The sequence below is a fragment of the Paroedura picta genome, chromosome 10 (assembly GCF_049243985.1).
Source record: "Paroedura picta isolate Pp20150507F chromosome 10, Ppicta_v3.0, whole genome shotgun sequence".
Classification (NCBI taxonomy): domain Eukaryota; kingdom Metazoa; phylum Chordata; class Lepidosauria; order Squamata; family Gekkonidae; genus Paroedura; species Paroedura picta.
Window position 1 is genome coordinate 45280056 of NC_135378.1, and position 23419 is coordinate 45303474.

General features: G+C 41.9%; 1 protein-coding gene and 3 long non-coding RNA genes across 6 annotated transcripts in view; 1 reads left to right on the plus strand and 3 right to left on the minus strand.

Annotated features, from left to right (window-relative positions):
• Nucleotides 1-23419, minus strand: part of TLL1 (tolloid like 1) — a 240000-nt gene that overhangs the window by 165907 nt on the left and 50674 nt on the right. The window lies entirely within an intron of this gene.
• On the minus strand, nucleotides 2365-3513 carry LOC143819705 (uncharacterized). The gene is made up of 2 exons (XR_013225048.1): nucleotides 3307-3513; nucleotides 2365-2589 (listed from the first exon to the last, which is right to left on the minus strand). It is a non-coding gene; the product is annotated as an uncharacterized LOC143819705 (long non-coding RNA).
• On the minus strand, nucleotides 9653-10307 carry LOC143819711 (uncharacterized). Its single transcript, XR_013225054.1, has 2 exons — nucleotides 10119-10307; nucleotides 9653-9879 (listed from the first exon to the last, which is right to left on the minus strand). It is a non-coding gene; the product is annotated as an uncharacterized LOC143819711 (long non-coding RNA).
• Nucleotides 10649-14462, plus strand: LOC143819707 (uncharacterized). 3 transcript variants are annotated; one of them, XR_013225052.1, is made up of 3 exons: nucleotides 10649-10672; nucleotides 13038-13219; nucleotides 14273-14462. It is a non-coding gene; the product is annotated as an uncharacterized LOC143819707 (long non-coding RNA). The 3 variants fall into 3 exon arrangements; XR_013225050.1 differs by lacking the exon at nucleotides 10649-10672 and adding an exon at nucleotides 12678-12739; XR_013225051.1 differs by lacking the exon at nucleotides 10649-10672 and adding an exon at nucleotides 12788-12941.

A 23419-nucleotide genomic window follows, 5' to 3' on the forward strand; every position in this document is an offset into this window, starting at 1 on the left:
CTTGTATTAGACCTCAGCAGTGTTCAACCCAGTTGACCATGATCTTTTAGCTCACCACCTCACTGATGCTGGGATTAGAGGGCCTGTCCTTCAGGGGCTGATCTCCTTCCTCCAGGATCACGGACAGAGGATAGCAATAGGAGAGAGTTCGTCAAGGCGTCACCAGCTGGCATGTGGAGTCCCATGGAGCAGTTCTCTCCAATCCTATTTAATAACTTTCTGCACTCTCTTGCTCAACTGGTGCAGAGGTTTGGACTGGGTTGTCACCAATATGCTGATGTCACCCAGCTCTGATGGATGGCCACCCTAACTCTCCTCCAGAAACGCCAGCTGCCTTGAAGCTGTAATGAGGTGGCTCAAGCAGAGTCGCCTGAAGCTCAGCCCTTCAAAGGACATCCTGTGGTTGGTCAGGAAGGGTCCAAGCAAGGAAGCACACCTGCCCAACCTAGACAGACTGCAGCTATCAGTGGCTCACTCTGCCAGGAACCTGGGTATGATTCTCGATGCCTCCCTCTCATATAGAGGCTCAGATCATGACAGTAGCATGGCTGGCATTTTACCACCTTCACCAAGCCAAACTACTAGCACCCTACTTGGTCCCGGAACACCTAGTCTAGTCTTAGTGATCCACATGACAGTCACCTCTAGGCTGGACTTCTGCAATTTGCTGTATGCAGGTCTGCCCTTAACCTTACAGCTGGTCCAGAATGGGTCCTCACAGCAACACCATGGAGGTCCCACATTTGGCCCATCCTCCAACAGTTGTGCTGGCTTCTGATCAAATTCTGAATCGGGCTTAAGGTTCTGATAATCACCTTCAAGGTCATATGCGGTCTGGGCTCAGTGTACCTGAGGGATCACCTTTCTGCCTACACCCCTCAAAGAGCCTTATGCTCCACTACCTCCAGTACCTCCGTGGCCTCAAGGAAGCTCGCTTGACCTCAACCAGGGCCAGAGCTTTCTCCATCCTGGCCCCCACCTGGTGGAACCAGCTCCTAGAGGAGATCATGGCCCTAACGGAACTTAAACAGTTCTGGAGAGCCTGAAAAAGGGAGCTCCTCCACCAGGCATTTGGTTGAGGTTGACCCGAACCAATCACTTCCCATTGGCCCCCAGAACCTCCCTCCTATGGAAACCACTGCAGGTTTGTGCAACCCACAGAGCCATCAGTATACAACAGTTGGTTTAATGTTCTACTGTTCTATTGCTCTACTGTTCTATTATATTGTCTATTGTTACCACTGTATTATTATTGTTACAACGACTAAGTTATCTGTATTGTTCCCTGTTTTATGTAAACTGCCCTGAGCCTTAGAGGAAGGCGGTATATAAATATAACAAATAAATAACCCATGTGAAAGATGAGGTACATTTACCTATTCAAGACATAACTTATTGCTGCTAGAGTTAAATAGCTTATGTAGTATGATTATGTTTTGTGAAGCTCAACTTTCCTCTGGAGCCGTATGTGGTCCTAATTCCATACAGGGAATTGACAGTAAGGCAACATAAACAGTAAGACAACATACTCAGAGATATTACAAGAGGGTTTAATAAAACAAGCAACCTGTTGGACTCCCTATCTCCTCTGAATTATGGCCATACAGTCCAATGTGTGCACCTTATAAATTTGGTGTTTATATTTTATTTTGGCTTTGGGACACATATGTGGGGGGCAAAGAGAAAAATTAAAATGTGAGGCTCCAATGTTACATCAGTGTATTTCAGCTGTGAATCGTCCAGTCTCCAAGGACTGTATTCCTTCTTACACAACTCTTTCTGATCCCAGATCACAGGAAAGATGCAGAACTAGAAGAAGAAGAAGAAGAGTTGGTTCTTATATGCCACTTTTCCCTACCCGAAGCAGGCTCAAAGCGGCTTACAATCACCTTCCCATTCCTCTCCCTACAACAGACACCCTGTGAGGTGGATGAGGCTGAGAGAGCCCTGATATCGCTGCTCAGTCAGAGCAGTTTTATCAGTGCTGTGGTGAGCCCAAGGTCACCCAGCTGGCTGCATGTGGGGGAGCGCAGAATTGAACCCAGCATGCCAGGTTAGAAGTCCGCACTCCTAACCACTATACCAAACTGGCTCTCCTATGTATGATTTCACATTGTGTCACAATGTCTCAGTGATCTCACAGGTGAAGCTTGTGTTCAGGGCATCTTATCACTTAACATTTCATCTCACTCATAAAGCTAAGGGTGCCTTGCTGGTTTATTGAGCCTCCCACTCTTATATTCAATCCTTTTTCCAAAGAAGAAGAATGACTTAAAAGAGCAGAACACAATAGCTTCTTCTAGCAATGAAACTACTAGCTCACATACAAGAGCTGATGAAGGAAACAGGCCAGGCACAAAAGAATCTGTGGCTTCACATTTAATGACAAGACTGCTCCTCATTGAAGGGCTTGGGCATCTTGCAGTGTCAATCCATCTGGCCTTGCCTCTGCAGTGGGTGGTAGACACATGTGGCAGGAATTAATTTGCTGGTACTGGACGACATTGCCAAAGCAGCTGTACACTGGGAAAGAAGCTTGTGGTGTTCATCTTATCTTCCTGTAGTAATACACAGTGCAGGCTTTAGATACTATTGAAGGAAACAAAAACATTTCAGGAGTGTGCGTGTGAGAGAGAGAGATAGTGCCATCGAGTCATAGCTAACTTATAGCCAACCCTGTAGGGTTATCAAGGCAACAGAAATTCAGAGATGGTTTGCCATTGCTCACCTCTGCACCACAACCTCAGTATTCCTTGAAGGTTTCCCATTGAAATATTAGCCCAAACCATCCCTGCTTAGCTTCCAAGATCTGATAAGATCAGACTAGCCTGGGCTAGTATTCCACTGTTATATTTGGAAAAATTATAACCCAAGATTCCACATATGCATGGGACATTTAGAAAGGCTATGATCGTATGTAGGATTTGTAAATTAGCTTCTCAGAGCCAAACACCATTTTTCTAAATGACAAAGTATAGTCTTCATTTGGTATTTATTAGTTTATTTATAGCCTATCTTTCTCACTAAACATCAAAGGAGATTAAAGAGTACATAAAGATAAATGTAATCATATAGTAATCACAAAGAACCCTGAGCTATAGGGAAGGGCAGCATATAAATGAAATAAATAATAATACTAGTATAGGACATGGACTGAACAATGCATTAGGGCTAGGAATATAACATTAATTGACTATATGAACAGCATGTTCTTTAGATCAACAGAATGCAGAATGTATGGTTAACAGATGTACAAGGCAACATAGTACCTATTCCCATTCAAAAGCTATGAGGGTTTCACTTTACCTCTCCCAAGGTCTTTCCCTTTGCCCCTGCGCCCTTTCCTCCCTTTCTTAGAACCCTTCTTTCTTCTGCCTCTGGCAAGGGTAGGGGGCCTGCAGGGACATCGTGTCATTTTCCTGGGGTTCTTGTGATGTTAGAGGCCTATGCAGAGGAACATGTCATTTAAGTGAAGCCAGGGCAGCCTAGCTTCGAGGATGGTATTTGGGTTTATGAAACTATGCAATGTGATGCATGGTTACTTAAAGGGTCAACATCTATGTGCTCATAAAGTCTTCTGCTACCTTGCATATTTCATACCTAAAACCAGTTTCTATGTAGTAAACACAATCAATGACTTTGGATCTTACTATACTAGAAAGATATGTATGTCATGATAGCAGATTTTGTAGTTCTGGTTTATTTCAATCTTTTTGTGCTGATGGATTAATGTTTTATTCTCATGCTACAGACAAACAGCTATGCATCTAGAATTACAAACCAAGTTTAAAAAGATAAATTTATACTGTATCAATAAAGAAGAAATGGCTATGTTTAGCTTTTCAAGGCCTAACTGAAAGCCAGTGATCTCTAAGTACACATAGCTAAATATATGGCAAGCTACTATGACATTGAGAACTATGCACAGTCCTAATTCAGCCCAGTATGTGGATGGCGCTCACAGATACCAAGGAGGCACGAAACAAACATGAAAGTCTTAGGGACTCTTATAGTTTCTGAATGACAACAGCATGATTCAAAATATTTCCACAATACTTCAGTTTATTTTGGTGTTGGGACATATGCATGGAGAGTTAATGGAGAGTCCAAAATTTCCTAATTTTAATATGTCTGAGCTATTTCTTCCAGCCCCAAAGGACTATAGAACATTTTTACCCAACTTCTCCTGATCCCAGATCACACAAAAATGCAGAACTAAGTGTGATTTAATATTTATGGCATAATGCTTTTGTGATCTTACAGATGTGAAGTTTGTGTTCAAGCCATCTTGTCACCAACATTGTGTCTCATAAATTTGTAGAGTACAAAGCACTGTTGGTTTCTAGGGCCTCCTAGTCTCAATTTCAGTCATGCCTTCCACCTCCACAAAAAAAGAGGACTGGATTAGAAATGAATACAGAAAAGTTATAAGTTTATTATGTACTGGGAGCATTTCGAGACAAGGGAATGGGCTTCACTTGAACCAGGATAGTACCAGACACATTCATTTTCAGACATATTTCTATTTTGTCCCATTCTGGGCAACACCGTTCAAGAAGGATAATGACAAGTTGGAACATGTTCAGAGAAGGGCAACTAGGATGGTTGAGGGGTTGGGATCCATGCCTTACAAGGAGAGGCTGAGAGAATTTGGTATGTGTAGCTTGGAGAAGAGGGGGCCAGTTTTAGAGATAAGGATTAGGAGCAAATTATAGGAAAGGAAGTTCCACTTTCTATTAGAAAGCATTTTCTGATGGTGAGGGCTGTTCGTAGATGGAATATGCTGCCACAGAGTGTGCTGGAATCTCGGAAGTTTTTAGGAGTAGATTGGATGAGTACCTGTCAGGAGTGTGTTTTTTAAGCCCCCAAGAAGGTAGGGAGCTAAACTGGCTGGCCCTTTATGGTCTCTTCCAGTTCTGCGTGATTCAGATTCCTGTTGATCACCTAGTCCATATTTAAAAATTAAACAATTCCACTAAAAATCTAATCATAGGAGATAACTAAGGCTCTTTGTCTGGTTTAGTTATTGTCATAATTTTAGTTTCATTTTAGGATCAGGAAACTACCTGATTTATTATTATAATTGGCGAGACCACCACTTTTAGGGTTGCTGAGGGTGGGTGGGTTTTGGCAGAGTTTAAATACACAAAGAGGAGGAATGCATTGAGATGATTAAAAGAATAAAATAGAGGGGTTTATTAAGAAGAGAGAAAAAACTTCATGTAGAAAGAAGAGAAAGTCCAAATGGTCTATTTGTTCCGTTGTTCATTCTGTCTGTTCTATAAGCAAGCAGGAAGGAAGTATGCTCAAAGGATGCTGAAGGAGATTACGTGAAGAGATCAAGAAATTCCCAGTCTAACTATGCTAAATATAGACTCAGGTGGGTACCCATGTTGGTCCGAAGCAGTAGAACAAAGTTTGAGTCCAGTGGCACCTTTAAGACCAACATCATTTTATTCAAGATATATGCCTCTGTGTGCCAGGAGAAGATTTTTTCTTACATAAGCACATGCTGGATCAGCACCAAGGCCCAGCTAGTCCAGCATTCTGTTCAGACTGTGGCCAGCCAGCTACCTCTAGGAAACCCACCAAAAGGAAGAACACAACAGCGCTCCCAGCCTCCTGTTTCACATGGCAATCAATCAATTGCCTTGGAGAGTTTTAAAAATGGAGCACAGAGGCTTCCTTTGTTAGCTGTTTAGTTAGCTCTTGGTTTCACACAGCCTCTGAATATGGAGGCTCTTTTTATTCATCAGTCCTTGAATCCGGCTAAACCCCTCTTTTAAAGCCACCTATCCTTCTGATCACTACCTCCACTGGCAGTGAATTCCACATTACTCCTTTTGACTGTCCTGCACTGATGGCACATCCACTTCATTGGTGCTTTCAAAGTTCTTTTTCCACCCAAGCATAATTTTATAAACCTCTACTATGCTACCCTGCCCCCCTTAGCCATTTCTTCTAAACTAAAAAGGCCCAGGCTCCAACTTTTCCTTACAGGACAGGTGTGCCAACTTCTTGATCATCTTGGTTTCCACATTCTGTATGTAGCAAAATGGCTACATACAAAGACATAACAATACTTGCTGCTTTATTCTCAGTACTTGTTTTAATATACCCTACCATGGATGCTGCCTTTTTTGCTGCTGCTGTACACAGGCTGCACATTGAACTCAATGTGTCCAATGCACTACAGCTGCACATTGAACTCAAATAAGAGATATGTGAGCAATCCTTTTTAAAGATGCAGGAAAGGCCTTTGACCAGATCAAATGACCCTTTTGCTTGCATTCCTGAAGCGTATTAGCATAGGAAACCAGTTTAAAAATTTGATTAAATCAATAAATCCTTAGCTTGGTAATCAAATACTGATAGTCATCTCCTGGAAAATGTTTTGAATCAATAAAATACTGAATCTAAAATAAAATCTCCATCTTTGGAAATTTTTAAACAGAGGCTGGATAGCCATCTGACAGAGAGGATGATTATGTGAAGGCTCAAGGGGGTGGCAGGTTACAGTGGATGAGCGATAGGGATGTGAGTGTCCTGCATAGTGCAGGGGGCTGGACTAGATGACCCAGGAGGTCCCTTCCAACTCTGTGATTCTATGAGTCTACTAGGAATTAAGCCCGCTGTGGTTGAAATACAGCAGGCGCTAGGAGAGGGATAAAGTGGCAGCGGGAGGGTGTTGGACGGTCCCTGGCTTGGAGGGGTGGTGGCTGTCGGCCTGGGCCCCCCCTCCCCATCCTGGAGACTCACCAGGTCCCGGGCATGTGACAGCGTGCAGGAGCGCAGGTGGGCAGGTGGGTGAGTGCGGGCTTCGAAGGCTTCGCATGTCAGTCCAGCAGCAGCGGCTCCACGGGGGCGCTCCATGCAGCGGCGGCATTTTTGGGTAGCGGCGGGAGGCGTCAGCGGGGCGCTGGGCTAGGAGCAGCTCCACACCGTTGGGCGAGTCATGGCGGCCATCTTGTGCCCTTAGAGTGAGCGTGGGCGGTGGTCCAGCGGCAGTGGTTCCGTGGCAGCGGCCCGCACAGCGTCACCATTTTGGGGCGTCGGCGGGAAGCGTCGGCATGGTGTTGGGCGAGGAGCGGGTCCGCAGGGGTGTCCGAGGAATGGCCGCCATCTTGTCAGCGTTGAGTTGTCGTGGGCGGCGGCTGTGGCGAAGTGTGTTGTTGGAGTAGCGGCGGCAGCAGGGAATTCCGGGCCCAGGCGGGGAAGCAGGTGTAAGTGGGGGTTTGGGGGTGGGAAGGGGGCGGGTTTCGGCGGGCGGGGAGGCTCCTCATCGGTCGGGTTCGGAAGGGCGCGGTGTGGGTCGAGTGGGAGCGGACGCTCGGGGTGGGGGTGTTAAGGGCTGGGGTGGCATTTGGGGGGGGGGGGTAGGAAGTCCGCGAGGCACACTGGCAGGGAAGGGCAGCTGCTGGGCGAAGGGGATGAAGTTCCACTGGATCCCAGCGGCGTGGGGTAAGGCTCCTGGCCGGCAGCCATCTGGCAAGGATGGCTGCTCGGGAGGAGTGTAGAGTTAGCGGCGGGCCGTTTGGGAGATGGGCCAAGTGGCCAACAGGGAGGCACACTTCGCGCGCTTCCCAATTGGCCACTTGGCCCTGGATTGCCACTCCGAGGAGCGAATCAGGAGCCGCAAAGCGGCTCCTGATTCCCTCCTCCAAGCTTTTATCCCGGACAGGTCCCGCCCTAACTCCTCCCCAACAGCCCTTACTCAATTATTTAGTCCGCGGTGCGGACGGTTTAAAAATGAATAAGGCTGCTCGTCATCACTGTCACATATTCCTTGAACCTCGTTTAAAGGAACAATAGCAACCCTTCTGGCTTTACCTTAGAAGTATCAGTCTTTTAATATTTGTACATAGATTATATATCTTTATATCCAAACCTGATCAGTATTTGACAGGATTTATGAACTTGTTCAACTCATTTTCAAATGTGTCAGAATATGTATCAACAAGTCTGAGTGGGTTGCTTTAAACATTGGGGGGGGGGGAGAGAACTTTTCACACTTACTGTTATCATATCCAGAAAGGTATTTAAGAGTGTGGATTTTAGAGGGGCTAACTCAGCCAGCATAACCGTCAGAATTTTGTTTAAGGACCTTTAAAAATCTAAACAAATGTGTGTCATTGAAATTGTCTTGGATAGGCAGAATTTCAATAATCAAAATAAATATCCTTAATATTGTTTCTTATGTACCAACATCCCACAGAATATTACTATTGTTACTTGGGTCATAGGGGAAATTGGTACTGAAATTTATCTGGACTAATAAAACTTTGAATGAAAGCTAGAGTAATATATAAATTGATATCGAATGGGGTGATGGATTCTCTCATTATGAATCATTAACAAGCTGTTAAACTGGCTTCTCTGATAAGTATTATTCAGACAGATTTGTAGATGTAGAACAGGTGTATATTGTTAGTGATTTTTTAACTATTAAGTTCCAAGAAAAAAGAAAATTGGAATAAGAACTCGATCAGGTTCCCTTCAGTTATTCATGTTATAATACCTATTATAAATGTATACCTATTGACACCTGGATTATACCATTATGTCCATGCTTATGTAGTCCACAGTAGTTGTTAAGGAAGCCAACTGTATTTAATCAAGGAGGAAAGACTGGTCTGCTATTGACCTCCAATCAAGTGACAGATTGAGCTGAGGGAATAAGCATATACTGTCTACAATTTAGAAATGTTGCCTTTGCACTTTTCAAGAAGCATGGGTCTATGTGGAACACGACATAATTCTAAAAAAAAGGGAAGCTAGTGTCTTAAAATAAATAATAATAACTCTTACAAATAATAAGCTTACTAATATACTTGAATCATCAGAAAGATTTATGAAAAATGGAAGAAAGGTCTAGGTTATAGTATTCATTGAGAACACCGGGACTAGATTTGGTTAAAAGTAACCTCTTTGCTGATAGATTGTGATTTAAGAGGAAACCTTTTAAAGAATTCCTCATCAGTGGTATTTGATACTTATAGACCGTCAGACTTATGAGAATGTACAAGGCATCTGTTTGCACTGTGAATACTGATATACATACTAGTTACATGTATTGTGACCTTATCACAGGATTAGATGCTTCTGGCAAGGAATTTTAGACACAGCAATATAACAGACTGCAATTATCATTTAATCCCAGGGTAATCTTGCTTGTTATCTGAAAGATGCAGTAAATATCTCTAATTGAGAATTAGTGTCATTTACTGCTAAGGTGTGCTTTGTTTTCTTTCAGGAAAAAATCAGCTCTTTTCAATGATAAATTTAGAAGACTTTGACTTGTTTTAATGTCTAAATTGACATACTTTAAACAATCAATTAAAACGGACTGACGTGTCTGTAAAAAAATCTAGTATTGAAATAGATAGTTTCTGGATAATATTCAACCATTTTTAGTTGTTTTGATCAATATTATGTATGAAGAAAAACACTTTAATTGTCAAGATTATAAGAACTGTTTTGTAGAACACAGAAATATAACATTGTAGTTTTTTATCTTTTATGATTCTGTTATTAACTTTAAGTGGTGTTTATAATTTTTTAAAAAATTATCAAAAGAAACAACTCAAACATGATGTTTCTTCTCCCCCTTAATTAAGCAAGAGTCAACGAAGTAATCAGACCAGATAGTAGAGAAATTGTGAGTTTATGTTTAATGACAGATTGCTTCTCATTGGAAGACTTCAGCATCTTGCAATGTCAGTCCATCTGGCTTTGCTTGATTGGTGGTTCATTCATGTCATGTGGCACAAATCATCTTGTTGGATGACATTTCCAAAACAGCTGTACACTAGAAAAGGAGGCTTGCAAAAATCATTGTTTTGCTTTTTTTTTGAGAGATCACAGTGGGAGCTGAAGTTCCTGTACAAACAAATGTAGAAAATATTTGTTCTGATTCTTTAAATGAGAAAATTTCCCCTACATGCAGAACTATTATGTTCTATTTCTGCTTCATTAATGAAATGAGAAAAGCATGTAGACTAACATCAACACCAAATTTATGGTTTTTCAAATAGCTTCTTGCACTAAATGACCCCCTTTTGTTACTCACAAGGTATAATGCTGCATTATTTACTAAGACAGTCAGCATTGCTTCTTACCTTTCATCTTCCATCTTCTCTTCCTCTGTTTTCTCTGAATTCTAGAATGTGTTGTTCTTTTGTTTTGTTTGCAGAGGAGGTCTGCAGAGACGTTGTGACATTTTCCTAGGATTCTGGTGAAGTTAAAAGTTTACATAGAGAAGCAGGTCATTTGGGCAAAGCCAGTGCAATCTGTCTTCTAGGATGGTATTTGAGTTTATGAAATAATCTTATGTATTATGGTTTACTTTAAAGGTTATAGTAGTTGTGAGGTCACACAGTCGATATGACATCTTCTATTGCTTCAAAGTGATGATTTACAGAACAGTATCTAATAATCAAATTCCCTGATTTTTAGCAGCCCTTGTATCCATTTTGGACTTGTATTTCATTTTGAAATGTCTGCTGAGAACAGAGAAGTAGAACGTAGAAAATAGTATGGGCAAGTCACCAGAATGCTGAAAAAATAAACATCAAACAGATGTATCTGCCCATGGTGACTTATGGATCTAATCAGATTCCAGAATGTTTGAGGTGATTGTAGAATCCTGAATGGCAGCTCTTTTGAGTCTGTGGTGAGTGCTGGAAACTAAGTCCTGGATCTTGGAACACAAAGCTCCTGTCCTGCCCTTAAGGTGGAATCTGGCACCATGGTTTACTTTGGAGCTGGATTATTTAAAGAGGGATGGGAGATGTCTAGATGAGTACTGGCAAAGAAAAAAAAGGAATAAATGTGACTGGGAGTGCAAATCTAAGAACATTTTCCTAGGAGTAAGACCCACTAAATAGTCTTCAGTAGGATTCTGAGTAGATCTCCCTACCACTCAGCTGTTTGGTTTAAATGACTCCGTCATTAAACCCTGCTCTCAGCTCCCTGTAGCTTTTTGCAGGATTTGAAAGGATTGAAATGGTCCAGAGCCATTTAAACCACTGCTGCTTTCTGCTCCTGATGACTTTCTGCTGCAAGCAGAAAACGGGTTCAAATGGTCCTGCTTTCTGCTCCCTGTGAAAAGCTACGGAGAACAGAAATCAGGGTTTAAATGACTCCAAGCCATTTCAATCCTGCCTTTATCACCCTGTGGATTGTCACCAGGAACAGAAAGCAGTGTGATTTAAATAAGAGTGGAGTGCACCAGGATCCAGGGTACCTCCATCTCATCTTGTATGGAATTCAAAGAATGGCAGAGTATAGTGTGGGTTTTTGACTAATGGAATTGGAAACTATCCCCTAGGAACCTAGGTCCTGAGCTGCCAGGAGACAAAAAAAAATCTTGTCTTCTTTTGGCCTTTTGTATGCTTTATGTTTTCTGTATGAATTTTTGCCTCTTTGGTTTTGCAAACACAACCTCTTGTTGAGGAAGAGTGTTCTGCTACCAAATAAGAATGAGAGATGCAATTATATATTTTTTCACCACGAGTATTTGCCTAAAAAGTTTCTTTTCCTTTTTTTGGTAAATGTTCGATTTTCAAAAAACTGCAACTGGTCCAGAATGCCACGGCCAGGATCTTCACAAATACATCATGGAGATCCCACATTCGGCCTGCACCAACAACTCTGCTGGATCCCAGTCGAATTCTGGATCAGGCTTAAGGTTTTTGTGATCACCTTCAAGAAGAAGAAGAGTTGGTTCTTATATGCCACTTTTCCCTACCCGAAGGAGGCTCAAAACAGCTTACAGTCGCCTTCCCATTCCTCTCCCCACAACAGACACACTGTGGGGTGGGTGAGGCTGAGAGAGTGCTGATATCACTGCTCGGTCAGAACAGTTTTATCAATGCCATGGCGAGCCCAAGGTCACCCAGCTGGTTGCATGTGGGGGAGCGCAGAATCGAACCTGGCATGCTAGATTAGAAGTCCGCACTCCTAATCACTACACCAAACAAGGCCACACGCAGTCTGGGCCCAGTGTACCTGAGAGACTGTATCTGCCTATACCACCAAAAGAGCCGTATGCTCTGCCACCGCCAACTGGCTGATGATCCCTGGCACCAAAGAAGCACACCGGACCTCAACCAAGGCCAGAGGCTTCTCTGTCCTGGCCCCCACCTGGTGAAAAAAGCTCCCTGTAGAGATCCACAATTCCCTTCCACAATTCTGTAGGGCCTGTAAAAGGGAGCTACTCCACCAGGCATTTGGCTGATGCTGGCCAACCCAACATGTGCTGATCTCCCAGACACCCCCCTACATGACTTGAACCAAACTGATCTACCTATGGGTTCATGTTAAAAGTTGTTGATACAATGTGAATCTGTTATAATATTCTGTTCAGTTTTGAAACCACTGTTATGATTACTGTTACTATGATTATGATGTATACCCATGACGTTTTATAGAAACTGCCCTGAGCCTTATGGGAGGGTGGTATAGAAATTCAATTAATAGAGGGATATTAAATTGCATTGTTTCTACATGATATCAGATTATTGTACGTCACACGCTATTGAACAGCTTTGTTGGACACCAAGTAATCTCAAAGAGTAAGCTGGGCTTTGAATAAGGTATATAATTATATTTCAAGAAATCTTCAAGTTTTGTCAGTGTTAATGCCATTGTAAGGCTCCCGTTTATGATGTCACTGATACCATAACAACACTGATACCATGTCAGCTGATCCTTCAGTGTTTGCTGCTCCTATGACTAGGTAAGCTACACAAAATGAATTTCTCCCTAGAAAAGTAAAAGATCTCTTCCAAAGTTGTATCTGATTTATCTTTGTTCACTCTCTGAATACTTATTACACCTGCAATGAATCTTACAAATGGAAGAAATCTCTTACATAGCACAGGTCTTAAATACAGCTCTTAAAAGTCAGACTTGGATACCACCTCTGATATTTTTACCTGGTACATTCTTATTAATTCAACTATTATATATTACAATGATGCATAACGTAAAGACAAAATACACATCTCTAACTGTTTTGTTTGTTTGGTTATAAGAACATCATCTGCCACAAAGACCCCAAACGGAATCCATAGTTGTCTCCAAGGCTGAAAGGAACTTGCACTGACAATGGCAAAACGTGCTTTACGCTACGTTATCCACAAAAGACGGCCTCGCAGCAGGAGAAAAAGACGTCGAAGAAGAGTTCCTAGAAGAAACCGAAAAGTTCCAGAGAGAGGTGATATATCAATTACCAGTTGGATTCTTCTGAACAGGGAATTTAAATAGTTCATGTAAAAAACGAAGAGGTGTTGGGTTGAAGGAAGTGCTGGGTGGAAGGGAAAAATGGAGTTCCCCTTTCTTCTTCTGTGTTTCAGACAGCATGTAATCATTCCCCAGAAACATCTCTGTCTTGTTTGTTTGATTATTGATACTCCTTATAAATCACCATAATAAACACACAAAAAGGTAAATAAAGACGATGAATGGAATCCAATAAATTCCCTTCTTAAAGTGAATTGCCTTGTTCCTCTGGAGGAGGAGGATTTCTCAAAGAAGATAGTAGAATTGATAGTAACCTTTAGATCTTTGGGCATTAAAAATATCAGAATATACTGTTATTGGAATGTTAATCTATCATATACATATGTTCCTGAGCAGTACCTTCCCTCTTCTCAGCAAGCATGCAAGCCTCTGTCTAGGGAGTGCTTTGTAAGTGGCTGGGATCGGGCCTTCTCAGTGGTTGCCCCATGCCTGTGAAACTGCCTCCCAGAAGAGATCAGGCTACCTTCTGTTTTCCTGGCTTTCTGGCAAGGCTGTAAAACATAACTACTCCATAGAGCTTTCAGGTCATTTTAGACAGCACCAAAGGGAATAGGTGCACAGAGTGTTTCTAAAGTGATAGTTTCTCTTGTGACCTTTCTAATTATTTTTATTTAATAATTTTTTCACCCAATTATGTAATTTTATTCACTATTCATTTATTTTATTTTACTGTTATCAGCCCTAGTCCAGACGTAATCAGGAAATAGGTAGGCATATTTACACTACTGAACCCTGAAAAGTTCAGTTTAAAACAAAAATCCATATAAACGTTACTGGCCGCATGACTCTGATGATAACTGTTGGTTTGTTATGACTTTTATCATTCACTTATCAGCCAAAGGCAGCTCAACTCCATGATGAAAGGGAAAAAATCAGTAAAATGAACTAAGCTGATATAGATAGGGCTCTCTCATGAAGATAAACTAAGTTACTTTGGTTTTTTTTTCCCTATTTTTGTGCATTGTAGGCAGGCGCAGCTCCCATTACCGGAAGAGCTCAATTTTCTGACCGGTTTCTCAAGCCAGTCCTCTTGCCTCTCACCAGCAGGACAACACTCAATTCAAGAAAACCAATTGAAAGGGCAAGATGAAGAAAGAAACCTGAAGCACCAATCAGCTGCAAAACTTCAAGTTGGATAATAAACTGTTTGCACACCCTTTTGTCGCTCTTAAAAATATTATGTCAATATAGTATCTGTAGTTCTCAACATGGTCCCATTTGTGGATACGTAAATCTAGAGACTGGAGTCATGAACAGACAAAACAGATATTTCCATGATTCTGAGAAAAAAACCCAGGTTTGCATAAAGATCTGAAACTAAAAATACATTGAGGGTTAGCCCCCCCGCCCAGAAAAAAAAAACAATAAAATCAGTGCATGTAGCCTTAAATTTTAACTATGGTTTGTATTGTTTTTTATGTTGTTAGCTGCCCCAAGCCTGCTTGCAGAGAAGGTCCACCTATAAATCAAATAAATAAATGTCCACAATGGCAGTTGCTTGGTAACCATACTAGTATTGGCAGTGCTAAAGTCTTTGTTTCTATCAGTAAAAGGCAGAGGGGACAAAGCCCTTTCCTGAGAGTTTAGGCATTTGAGACAGAATGTAATAGCTGGCCAGGTAGCAGATTGCTGCGTTCTTCACTGGTCTTCAAAGCCAAGGAAGATTACAGGATGCATAATCACTCTAATCCAAGGTTTAGGAGTTCAGAAATTAATCCAGAACAGTAGTCTGATCCAAAAAGTCAAGATTTGCAGGCAAAAGAGTGTTAGCCTATATCTTCATTGCATCCACACCCCCACAGTGTCCTTCAAGATATTTAACAGGCAGATGCCAGCTGTTCCAACCTCATCCTGCAATAACTCATCCTCAAGTTCGGCAGGTGGCTGAACATATCTTCTTTTAGTCCACAGCTCTGCTCTAAACCTGCACCTTTGGCTCTCATCAGCTGGATGGGCAGTGGAGATGACCCTGTGTGTGCTCTTAGTTGTAAATCTTTGCATGTTTGCACCTTGTCAGCTTCTGCTGCCTCTGGTCTGGCTATACTGGCATCTTCCTCCTCTGAGGAGTCCTCACTCTCTTTGAATCCTGGCTAAGAGAACTAGACCAGTCATGGTTAGGCACACCGACAATCACTTGATATTATGGGACTTGCATTATTCACCTGCCTGCTACTGTTTAATAGCAGCTACTCCATGAAAACCAGTGTGCCATAGTGGTTAGAGTTTCTAACCCTGAAGAAACTTTCACATTTATTCATTTTAACCAATCCTCTTTATGATCATTTAAAAATCATCAAATGTACTCACTGGAGTAACATATCAACATGGAAAAATGACTGCCTGAATTGGAGCCATATCATGTGACCCTCCCACCCCAATCTGTAATCATGTAACTGAAATGCAAAAAAATATGGATACTAGTCATATTCCGGGGTGTGTGTGTGTGGGGGGGGTGCCAGTAGGGGAAATGACAAGCACGTTTTCTGTCCACTTTACTGAATCAAAGATTGCCAGCAGCCTATGCAGTTTTCCTTACATAGCTATTACACATGTACATAACTGAAAATGAATGCTGTATGATACAGTTCACTCTCATTCCCTTTTAAGATCAGTCTCTTGCGCATCTTCGCCAATGCAGGCAGTGGCTCTAGGACCAGACCTGTCCATGAATGATGTTGTTTGTGATCCATTTTAGAATGGTTTTTGTGTTTTGCTTTGCTCCTAGCCTTTTTAAGTGGCAGTTCTGACAAGCTCCTTGGAATCAGCCTCAAAACAGGTGGGCAGACTTGGTCAACACCACAGAAGGTGAATTGGAAGAATTTTCAGGCACAGACTGAGATTTAGTAGGGGAAATATTTTCCTAAAGGACAACATTTAATTTGTTATCCTGTCACTGTGGGCAACATTATGGCCCTTGCCTAACAACAATATGATTGTCTAGTCTATAGCATTTTTGCCCCACACTGGGCACTTTTTAAACAGGTGTTCTGTGCCAGCTGCCTGCCTCAAATGGGTAGGGGTCACAGAAAACTTCTTTCCCAAAGAAATAAATCAATGAGAAATATCTGTCCAAACACTTCTAAAACTATGAGAATGGCTACTGGAATATTGACCAAAAGAAAAAAAATTCACCAATGAAGACAAATTGGAGTGTGTCCAGAGGATGGCAACAAAGACTGTGAGGGGTTTGGAGACCAAGACATATGAAGAAAGGTAGGGTCTGTTTAGTCTGGAGAGGAGATGACTGAGACGGGACTTGATAACCATCTTCAAGTATTTAAAAGGCTGCGAGAGCCTCTTGTGACGCAGAGTGGTAAGGCAGCAGACATGCAGTCTGAAAGCTCTGCCCATGAGGCCAGGAGTTCAATCCCAGCAGCCGGCTCAAGGTTGATTCAGCCTTCCATCCTTCCAAGGTTGGTAAAATGAGTACCCAGCTTTCTGGGGGGTAAACGGTAATGACTGGGGAAGGCACTGGCAAACCACCCCATATTGAGTCTGCCATGAAAACGCTAGAGGGCATCACCTCAAGGGTCAGACATGACTCGGTCTTTGCACAGGGGATACCTTTACATATAGAGGATGGAGCAGAGTTGTTCTCTCTTGCCCTGGAGAGACGGAGCAGAACTAAAGAAATTCCGTCTTAACATCCAGAAAAAGTTCCTGACAGTTAGAGCGGTTTCTGAGTGGAACAGGCTTCCTCGGGAGGTGGTGGGTTCTCCATCTTTGGAATTTTTTAAACAGAGGCTGGATAGCCATCTGACAGAAAGGCTGATTCTGTGAAGGTTCAAGGGGGTGGCAGGTTACAGTGGATAAGCGATAGGGTTGTGAGTGCCCTGCATAGTGCAGGGGGTTGGACTAGATGACCCATGAGGTCCCTTCCAACTCTATTATTGTATGATTCTATGATTCCTATAAAATTTTCTGAGGTTAGAAATGATAAGAACTTCTGAAAACCTACTTTATCAGTGACAAATAATAAACTGAGGGTAATGGGGTGCTGCTCCACTGAACTATGTGACCATTTAGGCAGGAAATAGTTGCAACGGCTCCATTGGAGGCTCAGTCCCCCCCAACCCCATAAATGTTTAAGATAAAAGATCTTTCTGTGGCAATTCTGCTCATAGGATTGCACAGAAGACCAAAGATGGATCACTGGATTTCAAATATTCTAAACAAAATTCAGCAAAATGAATCTCAAAAAGAACAAATGAGGCCTTTTTGATTATCCCTGCTCACAATACCTATGTATTGTTGTATTTTAATAAACAAAGGATAATTCTTAGCAACATCAAATGGTCAAAGTTCAATAAAAGCAGCACATCATCTACAGGTCATTTTAGAAGCTACATCAGAGTAGACAGGCAGTACTAGGTCACATAATATTGTAGTTGTTACTGAAAATGAAACAGCAAAAATGTTGAAAAGCATAGGTAGTAATGTAGTAGAAAGTACAGTAAAAAAACTCCTCTAAGTAGAAGGAACAGAAAATATAAGAAGACTAACTGCAAAGCCTGCTTTAAAAGCAAACTGGAAGTCAGCACTCCTTCCCCCCCCCCAGCTCTTTCCACAGGAGAAAGCAGTGAGAGTGGGGTGAAAGCTGCAAAAGCCCCCCCCCCCCAGCTCTGCCAAGGAGGCAGGCAAGACATGCTGTTGCTGCCTGGAGATGGGAAGGGTGGTCACCTCATCCATGGAGGCCCCCGTGACCTTCACTGCCTCCTAGCCACTGCAGTTGGGAAGCTGGGGCAGGGCTCTGCAGAGGCAGCAGCCAGTGTTTCCAGCCCCCAGCAGTCTTGTTCTAATTTATTTATTAGATTTTTAGACCATCCTTCCGGCAAGTCAGCTCAGAGTGGTGTACAAAATTATATAATACAAAATTAAAACAAAATTAAGTTTTCAAATTGATTTAAATAAATAGTGGCAGGTTAAAACAGAAGCAGTACTTCCACAGAGTGTTACTATAATTGTTAGAATTTTCCCAAGATTCAAGCTGGTCTGTGAGTGAATCAATACATAAATAGATGGACGGTTGGGTGGGCAGGGACATAAATAGGTAAGTAGATAGGCGTTAACTTTGGTCCTAATCAAAAACCTGTTGGGATAACTCTATTTTACAGGCCCTGCAGAACTGTGCTAACTCTGGTGCTCCAGGAACTCATTCCACCAGGTGGGGGCTAGGATGGAAAATGTCCTGGCCCTGGTTGAGGCCAGACGTACCTCCTTGGGGCATTCTGGACCAGTTGTAGTTTCTGGAACAAGTATAAGGGCAGGCCCACATACAGCAAGTTACGGAAATCCACTCTAGAGGTGATTGTTGCATGGATGACTGTGGCTAGGTGTTCTGGAGCCAAGTAGGGAACTAATAGTTTGACTTGGCATAGATGTAAGAACACCAGCTGTGCTACTCTTGAGACTTATGCCTCCAATGATAAGGAGAAGAATCAGGTTTTTGGGTGAGGTGGCATCATCTATCCTCTGCTTCTGGCTCCTGTTGTGTTAGCTTACGTATTTTTACTTGCTCTGCTAACTCCATCCTAGCTAGTCTGATCTTACCCTCCTCAAGTCAACCTGAGAGAAAAACCCAAACTTCCACTGTTCTCTCTGTGCATGTGCATGCCAAATTCACAATTTCTGTCAATCAAGTCTCTTTTTTCCCACTGTGCCATCAATTTGTGATGGAATGGGCCTGCTCCAGCCTGCAAGCCCTATTCCACCCTGCCCACTCTAAGGTTTTTCCCAATATGTGGAGAGGCTTGTCTCTCTTCCTCTAGAATAACTCACTACCACTATCTGACCCCTATATGAAATTGCCTGGTGGGAGAGTCAGGACTCCCAGCTTCCTTCCCCAGACCTAAGACCTTGCCTTTGTGTCTCCCACTGCCTAGAATGAGCAAGGAATCCTAAAGGAGTGTTTAAAATTCTGTCTATACATTCCCTATCAGATGTTAAAATACAGGGCAGACTCTTTAACTTAGGAAGTTGCAGATCTCTACAGAGCTTCCATTACCTTGAAGCTTGTCCATGCCACTGCATGGCTAATGCACCCCCCCCCCTGACCTTAGTTAAGAGTTCTGTCTGCTCTGATGGACTCAGCACAAAAGAGACCTCCTTCTTGCTGCAAGGATTTTTTTTTATAATTTCTCTTTTCCTCACCCACTAAGCAGATTAGGCTGGTCAGAGATGCTTTTCCTGTAGATTCCAAATTTTTTCCTTCCAGAAACCTCTCTAATATTTAAAACCTCCAAATCTCTGTTCCCTACTTGAAGGGTGACTTTGACTGACCCATTACTTCTCCTGTTAGATCTATTAGTATTTGTATGAAGGTGGACTGAGGTGCATTTGGAAAGCAATTGAAATGAATTTTCCCCCTTCTGCCTGTTCTCTGCTCAGAGGAGGAAAAGACCTTTTAAAATTCAGAGTGAAAGTTTTGCTCAGTTCAAACCTCCAATGCATTTCTTCACAGGCCATGACAAGGAAACTCGTCAGATAAGTCACCAATGACCTGAGGGTAGAGTCTAGACGTCAAGATCAAGGAGCTGTCCTGTTATAGCAGCAACACAAGATTCATCAACCTGTCAATAAACTCATGAAAATGTATGAAGTCTTTGTTATCTCTCAAAATTTCCCCTAAGTTGATAGCTTAAGGGTTTGTTTTGCATTAAATGAATATTTTAAGATAATGTTAAATTAGTTCAGAGGAAAAATGGAGACTAATGTTTGTAACATTTTACTTGTTGGCACGTGAAATGTTTGGAATATCACATAGAGTTTGTACTAGGTAATATGTTCAAAGCAAAGCATCCCATCTAAAAAAGTTGAAATATGTAACCTACTATTTTCTATGGGAATCAAGGTATGACTTGTTAAGTAATGGTCTTCTGAGTACTTGTAAAAAATGTATATGTGATCTTGTTGAAATTATTATCGAGTTGTAGCCAACTTACAGACAACCCATAGAGTTTTCAAGGCAAGAAACAAACAGAGGTGGTGTGTCATTGCTTGCCTCTGCACGGTACTAGTCCTTGGCAGTCATCCATCCAAGCACTAACCTGGGATGCTCCTGCTTAGCTTCCAAGATCTGAAGAGGAAGGGGTAACCTAGACCATCCAGGTCAAGACCATGAATCAAATTACACAATGTGTTTTGGTTAAACAAGAAGAAGAAGAAGAGTTGATTTTTATATGCTACTTTTTTCTACCCGAAGGAGGCTCAAAGTGGCTTACATTCGCCTTCCCTTTCCTCTCCCCACAGCAGACACCCTGTGAGGCAGATGAGGCTGATAGAGCCCTGATATTACTGCTCAGTCAGAACAGTTTTATCAGTGCCGTGGCGAGCCCAAGGTCACCCAGCTGGCTGCATGTGGGGGAGTGCAGAATCGAACCCGGCATGCCAGATTAGAAGTGTGCACTCCTAACCACTACACCAAACAGTATTTATTTGCTGATGCATTTAGTCACACCCCCAGCTGTCAATAGACTCCTCCCTACTCCTGGACCATCTGTTACTCAAGAGGCCTTGCCTCCCCAGCTTCTCTCCTGAGACTGGGATCTTCCAAGGCTGAGCAATCCCTCAAGTCAGTCTTGAGTGATTTTGTCTTGAGTGACCTGTCATTTTGCATGTCATACTCACTAATAATGTCAGTGGGTATGATGGGATACTAAATTGGCTGTTGTAGGGAAGCACAAGCTTCAAGTTTACCTGCTCCCTTCTCCACCAGCCTCTGGGCTGAGGCCCTGACCTCCTTGGTTGTTGCTAACAAAAAAAAGGGGGCAAGTATACTTTACAGATGCATACAAGCATAGACAAAGCTCTGGTCTTACCTTTAATATCACTACTATTATCTTTGCTGCATTTAAAACCAAATAATTAAAACTTCACAATGTACAAGTGACTTCTCCCCATAATCACTATTAAATGTGTTATACATTCTTTGTAGGTATCAATACTGTTTTCTGTTACTAAACTAAACTGAGAATTTTTTATGCATGTGTTCAGAACTAAAACATACACAAAATTAACAGTTGTCATTAGAATCTAATTATGTGCTGACAAATCATCATGTCTGATAGTCTTAAGTCAACCTATTTTACAATATTGGCTCTAAATACAATCAAACCACATGAAATACGGAATAATTACATAACATTTTAAATTATTTTTGTATAGAACCCATCAGACTATTTGTAAAAATATGTACACAATGTACTATTCTAACATCAGATCAAAATCTTACAGTCTGCATTACCCTATATTTATAGAAAATATTTTTGTTTATTTATTATATTATCGATATATATTACTTCCAACATAGTCAAATCTGTGGATACTTAAATACAGGGACTGGAGCCTGGAACTTTTTACAAATCTGAAAAATGGTAACTGTTTTTGGGTCCCCCTCTTGTCATGAATATGCCCAATTTTCAACATGGTCCTATCTCTGGATACTTAGGGCCATTCTGCACCAGGAGCTATGTAGCTAATTGGTTTCGGAACGAAAAAACAGCATTTTAAATAGTGGAATTTGTCGTTATGCATACCTGCCTTTGTAGTGGAATCCAGTTGCGTTTCTATCATTTCCCACAGGTTTCCGGTCTCGGCAAAAATCGCTAGCCAGGAAGCGATATTGCCGAGCTTTGTCCCGCCCCTGGCTGTCAATCAAACGAGCAGCCAATGGGCGGCCGTTATCATGCTCCCGAAAAGCCCCTTTCCCTTTAAGGAAGGTTTAAAAAAAAAAAAACATACACACGTTGCAAGGAATCTGTGTTGATTCGTTGCAATGGAGAGACCAATCTAGCTAGCAGGTGGTGTTTGAGCTGCCGTTTCATCGTTGCCATGCTCCCCCACATTGCTGTCATGAGGAAAGGGATTTTGCTGTGGGGACAAATGCTGAGCCATGGCAAATCCCTCATGCAGAAAAGGTCTGTCTTGGGGACACGACAGGGAACTCTTCATGTCAATGCTGTCTTCCCAGTTAGGCACTAGAAATTGTTTAAGTGTTCTGGTGGTGGCTAATTTGCCAATCAGTGTAATTTCCATGTGCAATTTACAAACATTTAGTACCTTTCCCAGTCTGTGTTTTTTTGTTTGTTTGTTGTTTTTTTGCGCATTATCTCTGTACCACTTTAGGCATGTTAAATAAAGATAAAATGTTTGATTCAAAGCTGCTGTCTTTCTTTCTCCTCCCCTATTCCCAATTCCACCCAAAATATCACTCCCAAAATTGCACCTACATCTACACAGACTTTGGGTGTCTTGCCTTGCTATTGGGAGCTGTATGTGTAAAACCCACAAATGTGTAGCTTCCTTTGTCCTTTGGTGAAAGAGAGTAATAAGATGATTTACTCTGAATGGAGGCTGTGAAACTACTGAGAAATGGTTTCCCAACATCTGCTTCCTTTTTTAATGTTAACATCTATAGAGCATAGCTGGTGAACTTCAAAGCAGATGAGCACATTGCTGCTCCACAAATATCCTCCACTGGAATTCCCTTCAGAAAAGCGTCAGATGATGCTTGACCTCTGAGTCAGCTATCATCTGTAAAGGACACAGCATTCTTGCCAGTTCACAGCATTGCTTTATTCCCAGAAATATCCTCCTAGAAATTAAGAGTTCCTCTAAGAGGCTTTCATTTATCTCCATAAGAAATTTAAAAAATGGGCTCCTTCTTGGATTCCTTTATTCTGTTTAAGTCAAACAATAAAACCTGACTAACATCCATCAAATTTCAACTTCATTCTTTGTAATAATAATAATAATAATAATAATGTTTAACCCTCCCTTCCTCATAGGCTTGGGGAAGGTAACAAAATATATAAAAACAATAACATTAAAATATTTGACATATTAAAACCTTGTACAATCTAATTTCCCAGTGGTACAGAAGTCAGCTATGGTGAAAGCTTAGCTGATGTTTTAGACAGGGAGGCCAGAAATTCAGACAAGTTCAGTCATGATGCTGAATGGCTCTTATTCACTCTTTTTGTCTGAGGGAAGGTTTGGGTCAGTGAAACTAGGAAAAAACATGTGATAGTCTTAGTTTAAGTGAGACCTTTAAGACCAACAAAGTTTTATTCAAGGTATATGAGCTTTTGTGTACACCCACACTTCCTCAGAGACA